This window comes from Pinus tabuliformis, chromosome 8 (genome assembly GCF_031772625.1).
Source record: "Pinus tabuliformis cultivar Carrire ecotype Pingquan chromosome 8, CPIR1, whole genome shotgun sequence".
Lineage (NCBI taxonomy): Eukaryota > Viridiplantae > Streptophyta > Pinopsida > Pinales > Pinaceae > Pinus > Pinus tabuliformis.
This window is the reverse complement of record NC_142294.1, coordinates 1,829,665,190-1,829,675,171: the sequence shown is the minus strand read 5'-3', so window position 1 is coordinate 1,829,675,171 and position 9,982 is coordinate 1,829,665,190.

Sequence of the window (9,982 nt, the reverse complement as noted above, 5' to 3'; positions counted from 1 at the left end):
AACATGGATCACGATTATTCTATGTTAGCTTCTAGATTGGAAGAAGAAGTCGCTTGCTTAGCAAGTTCTGCCTCCTCTGAGGTTTGGTATATTGATATTGGAGCTTCTACGCACATGAAAGGAATACGAGAATGTTTTTCGAGTTATCAGGAAGAACAGATGAACTTTCAAATCACCATGGGAAATAAGTCAAAATGTATCCCGTAGGAAGAGGTATTGTAGTCTTTCAAACAGAAGCAGGGGATCGACTTCGAGCAACCAATGTGCTACATGTGTTGGGATTGGGGATGAACTTACTCTCTTATCTCAGCTACAAAATAAGGGCTATGATGTTTTCTTCAATGGGAAGAAGGTATATGTTAAACACCCGAGTTGGAAAAAGAAGGCCCTGTTGGAAATATTGAGAGGGGGGGTGAATTAGTATTTCTTACTTTTTTTATTCTAGTGATTGCCAAAGGCATATACAGATATGTATGTGTATACATAGAACACAGAAACCAGCAATTGGAATAAATGCTTTTATTAAAACTCAAGACAGTACAATGAAATAAATACAATATAAGTATATATATGACTGTGAATAGTTGCCAAGCTCCAACTTGGACGTCAGTGAGGCTCCAAGCTCCAGAGCACCAACTCTATTTAGCAGTGGTTCTGCACTTAGGAGCACCTACCCCTAATGATTTTAGTCCTGTTCAGTTCTGAGGCTCCAACCTCTTGGGCTCCAACCCAATCTTGGTATACACTAGTATGTTGTTGCACTCTATTCAGCTGAGGTTCTCTCACTCCTACTCTCCTGCCTCTGCTGCTTCTACAGCCTTCGTTGCTTCTGCTGCCTCTTTTGCCTCTGCTGCTTCTGCTACCTCACGCTCTGGTTCTTCACCACAATAACAGCACCAACAGTTCTCTGTTTTTACTGTTTTATACATTCCCATGCCTTTGTCCATTCATTTCCACTTACACCGTCTCTTAGGCTTCCTCCTCAGTCGTTGTCGTTTCCTCTGACTCGCTTGATCTTTCAGCTTCGCTCCTTAGTCGTTGTGGCTTCCTCCGTGCTGGCTTTCCATTCAACTTCTTGGCTTTACGGTCACTGTGTGTTAAAAATTGTAACCCAGGCCCATTTTTTCAATGATAACAGGTATCCACCGACACTGTTTCGTTTAATGGACATGCCACATCCTTTTGCAAACGAAATCGGCTTGATTCTAGCCTTCTGAGCTTTCGTTCAAGCTTCTTGAACCATCCTAAGCATCCCTTAGTGTATTTTGCCTCCAAACACCACGCAAGACAAATATTCAACTACACAAGAAAATATGAGCAAAAACAGGTGAACGTGCTAAAGGGCAGACTTCAAGGATCATTGCACTTGTATCCATACCTATGTCGGGTCCGCAATGAAATCGCAATCGGCAGTCGCAAGGCTTCCAGGGGTCCTTTACACATCAACCCCATGATATTGCCGATGGCCGATGGGCCGATACTCCATTGCTCTGATGAACCGGATGCGATATAGTATTAACCATGGTTTATATGCCCGTCGGGTCTGCAATCTTATCGTAATCGGGGGTTTCGCCCATATATATATAAACTTCTCCGCCGATCTATCTATCTATATCTATCTATCTATCTATCTATCTATCTATATATATCTATCTATATATATATATATATATATATATATATATATATATAAACTTCTCCGCCGATCTCTGTCACATCAGTCAAAAACCACGTGAAGTTAAACCAGCCATCCGATCATTCATCAGGCGATCCGACGACATTTGCTCCTCTTGATGTTGTAACTTAACCGCATGTTAATGCGCGATAAAGCGGTTTTCCACCGCGTCCTGTCATCCACGTGTCGTGCAATGAATGGTATCGCACGCCATGGTGCGTTTACCACCCACCTCCAAAAGCGGTGCGGGGAATACCGCTTACCGCCCATCTGCTTGCCCCCGCCGGTTAACCTCCGCACATCTTTATCTCCCGATAGCCATCGGATCTTTTCGCTGGAAATCTGACGGCTCATGTTTGTTTGTCGTTAAACGCGTCCACTGCTCCTCCGATAGCTCCTGATAACTCTGTGTGCTTCCTCTATGGCTCTGATGGCTCTATGTGCTCCTCTTCTTTGGCTCTGTCTGCTCCTCTTGTCTCCATTTGCTCCTTTAGTGGCTCTGTCTACTCCTTGAATATTTCCATATTGACATCAATGACAATCCGTGTCCAACAGGCCCAAATTGGAGTCAGAAGTAATAGGTTGTATAAGTCACAACTAGAATCTCCAATGGCACTAATAGGCAGCAGTGGGGAAAAAGATTTGAATGAACATTGGCACAAGAGGATGGGACACTTACACCATGAGGATCTAAGAACTCGAAAGAACAGTCACAAGAGTTCCAGAGTTGAGTACCAAATAAGACGATGTATGTAGAGGGTGCGCACTAGGCAAGTATGCCAAAGCGGCTTATTCCAGAAGTAACAATAGGGCTAAGAGTGTTATGGGATTGATACACTTATATATTTGCGGACCCATGTCCACAAAAATCTCTTAGTGGTGTCGAATACTTCGTCACCTTCATTGATGACCATTCCAGAAAGACTTGGATCTACTTTCTAAAATCCAAGGATGAGATTTTTGGTCAATTCAAAGAGCTCAAGGCTCTAGTTGAGAATCTGGCGAGAAAGAGGATAAAGGTGTTGCACTCAAACAATGGTGGAGAATACATTGATAAGGACTTCACTGATTTTTATGCAAGGGAAGGCATCAAAAGGGAGTGGACATATACCTATAATCCGGAGCAGAATGGAGTAGCAGAAAGGAAGAACAAGATTATTGTTGAAGCAGCCAGGGCGATGTTGTATGATCAGGATATGCCCAAATTCATATGGGCAGAAGCATGCAGCACGACAGTTTATGTCCAGAACAGGACTCCTCATAGGGCATTAGGTAAGATTACTTCAGAGAGTGTCTTCACCAGTAAGAAGACTAAAGTGAGTCATTTCAAGATATTTTGGAGTTTGGCATACTGCTATATACCAAAAGAAAAGAGGAAGAAATTGGATCAAATTGTAGAAAAAAGATATCTTGTGGGATATAGCGACAATGCTAAGGAATATAGAGTCTATCTTTTGGGAAATAGGAAGATCGCAGTTCGATGGGATGTAAAGTTCATGGACAACAGAGATTTCAGGAAATTCCGAGAAATGCCTTCCGAAGAGCAACCAAAGGATGATCCATTGGTCTAGCCACTTTGACCAGTAGAAACCAACACTAGTATTTCTCCTAAACACAAAACTCCAGAGCTATCACAATAGGTGGAGTCTCAAGAAGAGGAGGAGCGAATAGATCTACCCACTACCAGTGGAAGAAAGAGTTGGGAACTTCGACAGATACTACGAGATGCAGAGGATTTCGTTGGTGCACCCAAGAACAAGAAAAGGGAGCATAGACAGCGAGATAGGTACCAAGCCTTGGTGGCTTAAGTTGGAGAACCCTCTAGTTTTCAAGAATTCGTTCAGCATCAAGTATGGGTAGATGCTATGGTGAAGGAATACAGTTCCATAAGGGTCAATGACAGGTCAGTTGTAGGTTCGATATGGATCTACAAGATCAAATATGGTGCAGATGGTAGTGTGGAAAAATACAAAGCTAGGTTTGTGGCTAAGGGGTACGCTCAGAAGGAAGGGATAGAGTATGAAGAAACCTTCACCCCAATAGCTAGGTATACTTCTATTAGATCTATGATATCCCTTGCAGCACAGATGGGGTGGGAGATTCACCAAATGGACGTCAAGACTGCGTTCTTGAATGGGGTGATAGAAAAAGAAGTATATATTGAACAACCAGGGGGTTTTAGGACACATGAGAAGAATTCTCATGTATGCAGGTTGAAGAAAGCCTTGTATGGGCTTAAACAGGTGCCTAGAGCATGGTACGGTCGAATTGATGGTTACTTGCAGAAGATGGGATTCGTCAAGAGTGACGCAGATCCTAACCTCTACTATCTGGTTGTAGAGAATGAGCCTCTTATATGTGGATGATCTCTTTCTAACAGACTCATCTAGGCTCATCAAAGATTGCAAGGAAAACCTAGCCACAGAATTCAACATGTAGGATTTGGGATGGATGCATTATTTCCTAGGGTTGGAAGTTCGCAGTAGAAGGGTGGAATTTTCCTCAGACAAGGGAGATACACTACAAAGATTTTGAAAAGGTTTAGAATGCAAGACTGTAGACCTATGGCTACTCCAATGATTACCAACTGGAAGAAGATTGATGCATCCGAAGAAAATAAGTCTATCCCACCTTGTACAGGCAACTCATAGGGTCCCTGATGTATCTGGTCAACACCAAGCCAGACATTTGTTACGATGTCAACACCCTCAGTCAGTTCATGGTGGAACCAAAGAGGGTGCACTGGGAAACAACCAAGCATGTTCTCAGATATATATGAGGAACAATCGAGCATGGACTAATGTACACAAAAGGCAATGACATCAGGCTGAGTTGATTCACTAATGCAGATTGGGCGAGAAGTTCAGTAGATCGGAAAAGTACTATTGGGTATTGTTTCAACATTGGATTGGGAATGACCTCCTGGTGTAGTAGGAAACATAAAACCGTAGCTCTGAGCTCAACTGAAGATGAATATATTGCAGCTAGCACAGCTTCGTGTGAAGCCATATGGCTTAGGAAATTGCTTGTGAATCTATTTAGGAGAAGGATTGAAGTGACCAATATTTTGTGTGATAATCAAAGTTGCATCAAGCTCTCTAAGAATCTAGTTTTTCATGATTGATCGAAGCACATTGACATCAAGTGTCACTTTATCAGAGACTGTGTCCAATGAGGGGCAGTACAGTTAAGGCACACCCCAGCAAGAGAATAGGTGGCAGACATTCTCACCAAGGCTCTAGGAAGAACAAAGTTTGTTTATTTTAGGGAGAAGACGGGGATGGTTGAGAATCCGTTTCAGTAGCAGAAGCAAATAGTACAGGGAGTTGCAGTGCAATAGTTAGTAGTGGTAGTGCTATGGGTAGTATGATGCAACATATTCAGAAGGAGTTGTAGTACAGATGCAGCAGCGACAGTTGCAGTGTCATGGGCAGCAGTATAGGTTACAGTGGTGTAGTAGATTAGGGGAAGCAAGTCGAGCATGAACATCACATAGGATCGATTTCGTGGATCAGTGTGATGCTTCTATTGGGAAGCATTGTTAGAGCAAATTCCTAGCTAAGAGGGAGTGTTGATTTTGAGTAGCATTGAATGTGATTTAGCTTCGAAATTTTGTGGAGGGACTAGAATACATGAGATCTCCAAGACCCAGAAATCCTTTGGAGAAATTCCACCCAGATTATGAGTTATTAAAATAATTAATATTTTTAATGGGGTTCCTAAGTCTAAACTTAGGAAAATAAAAATATCAACGGGTATTAATAAAGATATGGGTGAGAAACTTCTAAGATATTAGGATCAAGTATGTTTTAATCTTAGCCATTGATTAGGGACTGAATCTCGGTCGTTGATTCATCAACAAGAAAAGTATAAGAGAAGATTTGAGAGTCATTTGGAGATATAGTAGACAACTACTCAATAACCCGAGGGAAATCGATTCTCAAGGAGAAGGAGTTTGATTTCAGAGGGAGAGTTGTAGGGTGAAGGGAGAGGAGGGCATCAGCATTAGTCAGAGACTAAGGAGGAGGTGACGTAGAGCATTCTAGGGACAATGCAAAGGAAAGATCAGAGAGACAATGTAGTTGGAGACGTAGTCCTCACGCAGGGCTCACACAAAAGTGACAGAGAGAAGGATAGAGGGTCTCCGGGGTCTCATAAATTCTCCAAGAAGAGGAGAAAATTGTCTCACTTGTTTGTCTCAGAAGTGTCTTAATATTATGTAGAATCTTTCCTTGTAAAGAGATTGTTGCTTAAGATTAATAAATAAACCCTCATTTGTTGCACCGGTTTTCCCGCATTGGGTTTTTTTGGGGACAATTGTCCAAAAACAACTGTGTTGATGTGATTGATTCTTGTGCTTGTATATTACTGTTATTTTCTCTATGCTATTATGTGATAACTGCAGTAGAATTTATTTTAATGTTTACTAAAGGGTTTTGTAAATAACTTACTGTGGAAGATAAGTAAGAGAAATAAATCAGTTATTGCAGTAGAATTTCGTGTTAGAAATTTTCACATGATGTTCTTTCGTTATCGTTGTTTTCTTCCTTGCATTGCTTATTGGCTTCATGATGGCTTTCGATGGCTTCCGATAGCTTTCTAATGGCTTCTTCTCTTTACTCTTTCTCTTTCTCTTTCGATGGCTTCCAATATCTTTCCTCCTTGGGTCCATTGCTCTCTCTCTCTCTCTCTCTCTCTCTCTCTCTCTCTCTATATATATATATATATATATATATATATATAGTTCATATGTTGTATTCAATCCTTATGGCCATCAATGACAACACTGATATCTCAACAATCTCCCCCTTTGTCATTGATGGAAATATACTTCTTTTCATGGATCCTTTCCTTGTTGTAATCTCCTTTTCCTAGATCCTCTCCTTGCTGTAATCTCTCCCCCTTTGGCATCAATGGCAAATGGGGTGTTGAAATACTCCCCCTATCAAGTTGCTCCCCTTGTCATGGTGCTTCTACTCTAGTCAATGTGTTCTCTTAATGTGATGCAATAGCAATGACCCCCATCTTATGGCAGAGATGTTCAAATGCTTCTCATGGTAGGGGTTTTGTGAATATATATGCAATATGCTCCTTTGTATTTACATATTCCAACTTAATATTCTGTTCAACAACTTGCTCACGAAGAAAGTGGTATTTGTTTGGAAAATTTTTGGCCTTTGAATGCATTACCAGATTCTTTGAAAGATTGATGGCGTTGGTATTGTCGCAGTAAATGGTGATTGGTTGATTAGTCTCTATGTTAACATCTTTCAATGCTTCCTTCATCCACAATATTTGTGTACAAAAATCTGCAACAACTATATATTCGACTTCAATTCTGGAGAGATATATAGAAGATTTTTTTTTGCTGAGCCAAGATACTAGGCAATTTCCCATCAAGAATGCATTTCCGCTGGTGCTTTTTTGATCATCTACGCTTCCAGCCCAATCAACATCGGTGTAGGCTGTCATGGTAAGAGTAGTTCTTCTGGGATACCATAGACCAAAATTATAAGTACCTTTCAAGTATCTGAGGATTCTTGTTACCGCCAACAAATGAGATTTCTTAAGAGTTGATTGAAATCTTCCCACCATTCCTATTTCTTACCTAATGTTGAGTGTTATAGCAGTTAAGTATAGGAGAGCTCCAATTATGGACATGTAAAGAGTTGCATCTACCGAGGGAGATTCATCATCTTTGCTCAATTTACAATCTGTAGTCATCGATGTGCTCATAGGTGCACATTCTTCCATCCCATACCTTTTAAGCAGGTCTTTAAGGTATTTTGCTTGAGATATGAACATACCTATTGTAGTTTGAGTTACTTGTAATCCAAGGAAGTAAGACAACTCACCAATCATTGACATTTCAAACTCTTTCGACATATTTTGAGAAAATTCATGGCTCATCTCATCATCATTGCTGGCAAAAATTAGATCATCAACATATACAAGAGTGACTAGCAGTTTATCTTTGTCCATCTTCATGTAGAGATTGCTTCCTGCCACTCCCTTTTTGAAGCCTTGTTGTTGTAGATAATGGTCCAGTCTTGCGTACCAAGCCCGAGGAGCTTGTTTTAATCCATATAGTGCCTTTTTCAACTTACATACAAATTATTTTCCTTCTGCCAGGTCGAACCCTTCCGGTTGCTCCATGTAAACTTCTTCTTTTAGATCACCATTTAGGAATGCAGATTTCAAGTCCATTTGATAAACTTTGAATCTTTTTGAACAAGCAAATGCCAAAAACATTCTTATAGCCTCCATACGAGCTATAGGTGCAAAGGTTTCTTCAAATTTATTCCTTCTATTTGTGAATAACCTTTACAAACAAGCCTTGGCTTATTTCTGATGATTTGTCCATCTTCATTCATTTTGTTTTTGAACACCCACTTGGTTCCAATTATATTTTTATCTTTTGGACAAGGTACAAGTTCCCATGTTTCATTCTTTTCAATTTGAGACATTTCTTCTTCCATTGCTTTTACCCAATGAGGATCCTTACTCGCTTGAGGAAAGTTTTCTAGTTCTATCATAGATAGTAAGGCGACATCTTCTTTCCTTGGTGTATTAGTCATCCTTCTTCGAGTTTGTACTCCATCATTTGTATTCTCGATAATCTGTTCTTCCGGATGGTGCTTTTGAACAAACTTTACTTTTGTTGGAGTCTGAGATGGTTCCTTTTGATTTTCTTGATATTTTCTTCTTTTGTTGTATCTTCTTCGAAATCTTCAGGGAAATAATCTTCTTCATATATTTCAATTTATTTTGGGTGTCCCTCATCAATCTTTACATCAATGCTTTCAACTATCTTTCGTAGTCGATTATTGTAGCATTTGTATGCCTTGCTCCTTGTAGAATATCCAAGAAATATTCCTTCATCAACCCGAGAATCAAACTTGCCTGGTGAGTCATCATTGATCTTCATAAAACACTTACTTCCAAAAATCCTGAAATATTTTACCGAAGCAGGTCTTCCTTTCCATAATTCATATGGATTTTTGTCATTATTTGGTCTTAACTGGACTCTATTCAAAGTATACATTGTTGCACAAACTACTTCTCTCCAAAATTTAGCTTGTAAATCAGTTGCTAGTAACATTGTTCTTGCCATTTCTTGCACGGTTTTGTTTCTTCTTTCCACTACTCCATTTTGTTTAGGAGTTATAGCTACGTAAAGTTCTCTTTTGATTCCATGTAGATTATAGAAATCATTGAATTCCTTGGAAGCAAATTCTCCTCCTCTATCTATTCTACAACACTTGATTTTTTATTCTTTTTCATTTTCCACAAGGGCTTTGAAATTATTAAAACACTAAAATGCTTCAGATTTAAACTTTAAACAGTATACCCACATCATTCTAGTATAGCCATCAACAAATAAAGAAAAGTACCTTTCACCTTGTAGAGTTGGAGTTCTAGTTGGTCCAAATAAGTCAACATGTATGATCTCAAGAGGGTTTGATGTTGAGATCTCCTTAGTCTTGAAGCAATTTCTAGTTTGCTTTCCATGTTAGCATGGACCACACACGACTTGATCTAACTTAACAATTTTTGGAATGTCTCTTATTTCAATTGTTTTGCTGATATTGACCAGGTTATCAAAGCTTAGATGCCTTAATCGTGTTTGCCACAACCAATTTTCACCTGCTCGAGTTATATAGCATCTATCTTGAATTTTACTTAGGATATATATGTTGTCAGGTGCTAACTCCTTTTGCCACAAATATTCCAAAGGAGGAATTCCTTATCTCACAATTTGATCCAGGTGGATATTGGTGGCCACCTGCCAAGTCCACCTGGACCCCCACCATTTTCTTTCTCAGCATTTTCAGTTTCCTTAATTGTAGCACAACTTACTATTTTTAGCAGTTTTTCGGGTCCTGAACTTCCGGAGCCGTTTTGAGGCCCTAAACGACGTTTTTTGGGGAATCCGGGGGCAACATGGGTCCCTGGAATGTTGCCCGTTCCAACAATGATAGTGCTCGGATAGATCTTTCTAACGAGCTATTGTATGCGTCAAACGGAGATCATATGCCAAAGTTACGACCCCGGGAAGTTGATGTACCAATTTACCCCAAACGGGGCCCACAGTTTGGCGTTTCATCTCCTAGGGTTAGGTTTTGGAATGTTAAGGGGTTTCCATTGTTTCTCAACAATAAATAGGCCTTCGAGCCTCATTGTAACACAGTTCAGAGGCATGTAGCCATCACATCTCTTCTCAGAGATAAGCTACCATCGCCCTAGCTGGTTTATTTCCATTTCTGGTTGTAAGCATATTTCAGTATTTTCCATTAATGAAATGAA